This window comes from Furipterus horrens, unplaced genomic scaffold (genome assembly GCF_987537825.1).
Source record: "Furipterus horrens unplaced genomic scaffold, mFurHor1.1.pri manual_scaffold_3, whole genome shotgun sequence".
In the NCBI taxonomy this organism is placed as follows: Eukaryota; Metazoa; Chordata; class Mammalia; order Chiroptera; family Furipteridae; genus Furipterus; species Furipterus horrens.
The window spans coordinates 159,000,184-159,001,773 of NW_028327173.1; the positions used below are offsets into that span (position 1 = coordinate 159,000,184).

General features: G+C 38.2%; 1 pseudogene; it reads left to right on the forward strand.

Moving 5' to 3' along the window:
* Window positions 1-205: 205 nt before the first annotated feature.
* Window positions 206-350, forward strand: LOC150016514 (small nucleolar RNA SNORA48; annotated as a pseudogene).
* Window positions 351-1,590: the final 1,240 nt, after the last annotated feature.

Below are 1,590 nucleotides of genomic sequence, written 5' to 3' on the forward strand. Positions count from 1 at the left end.
ATGAGAAAGACTAAAAATTGTCCTTGATAGTAAAAGACAAATTAAACTTTTAAGGGTTAAAGAGAATACATGATTTTTATTCCTCTCCCTTTCTTTTTAACTTCACTTTCTCTGTGTTCTCTTCTTTTCTTTCCTTCCTTTTCCTTCTTTCTTCTTTCCTATCTTTTTTTCTCTGGCTTTCACTGTCTTAAAAAATCAACCATCCACCCACTGGCAATGGGCAAGGACACACCTAATTGGTGGTGGTGCTCTTATATCAGTAAGGGGCAAAGCAGTTGTACAGTCCTTAGTTCATCCTAGCTTGCTGCCTGTGTTGGTGGCCAGAGCTGTTTCATGCCAGGGGCACATAAAATATAAGTAAATAAATAAAATAAAATAAATCAACCCTCCAGTTGGATTACTGGCAGACCCTGGATAAAAACTGTCTTCTTGACTCTCCAAGAACCAGTATTAATACTCAACTTCTGTTTTTTACAGCCACAGCAATACATATCAGGTACAACAAGGAAAAAAAATGCTTTCACTCACAAGTTAATCTTTTTGTGGACATTTTATGGTCTTAAATAAATGGGTCTTTCAAAAAGTCCAGTTATCTACTGGCTTGATCCATTCACTCAGACTTCGCAAGAATGCAGGTTTAGACTCAACTAAAAGAAAGTCGATTAACCCAAGAGGCTAACAGAGAACAAGGAAACAAACAAAAACCTAGTGTTCTTCAATTATTATATCCTTTTATAACTCACATATTTCAGCTTCTGTCCTGTTCATGGTACTTTGAATTCAGGCCCTGGGCATTACCATATCTCCTGTTATGTGCCCACATTTTACTTCACTGAGAGCTTGTGAAAATGTACCAGTCATGGCATGATACTATGGTTTCCCAAAGAAACTACGTAGTATTGACCAGTTAGAGCTCCCTTCCAGGTCTAGGAAGTAATTAGGATGCGGGAGCAACACACAGCTCTTTCAATGAGAGTGCAGTTCAGTTCCTTCAGGTCACTCCCAGGTAGGTTTATGTCTACTCAGAAAACAGCGTAGTCCTTTTCTCCTGGGCCTAAAAGGGGACCCTTTCATTATCTCTACTGAGATTGACCATCACTCCCAGAACCTAAGGTTTTCACTGATCACTCCCAGAGCCTAAGGTTTTCACTGTCTGTTGATTATTCATTCAGAGCACACAACATAACAAATACATTGGAATCCACTGGTCCTATTTGGGCAATTCTGAGGAATTTTGGAAATGCACTGTAGCTTGGATCATTAAGCCTCATTAATGAGGTTACCTTAATTTTCAGACAGTGGGTGACAGACATTCTTGCAAGCTAGTTGTTCACCTTGTCTAAATCCCTAGTTTCTGTCAATCATAGTTTTCTGTGTTGATCTTTGACTAAATCCCTCACTCACCCAATCCAACTAGAATTTATTACACTACAGTTTTATTTTGAAATAATGTCCCAATGGCAAAATTCAATTCAGATGACATCAGCAGATACTTTTAATCGGCCAATGCAAGCCAGTAATCAATATAAATTAGAAAGCTATTCCATACAGTTCTAATTCACAGAACAAAATAATCAGCACAAATCCTCA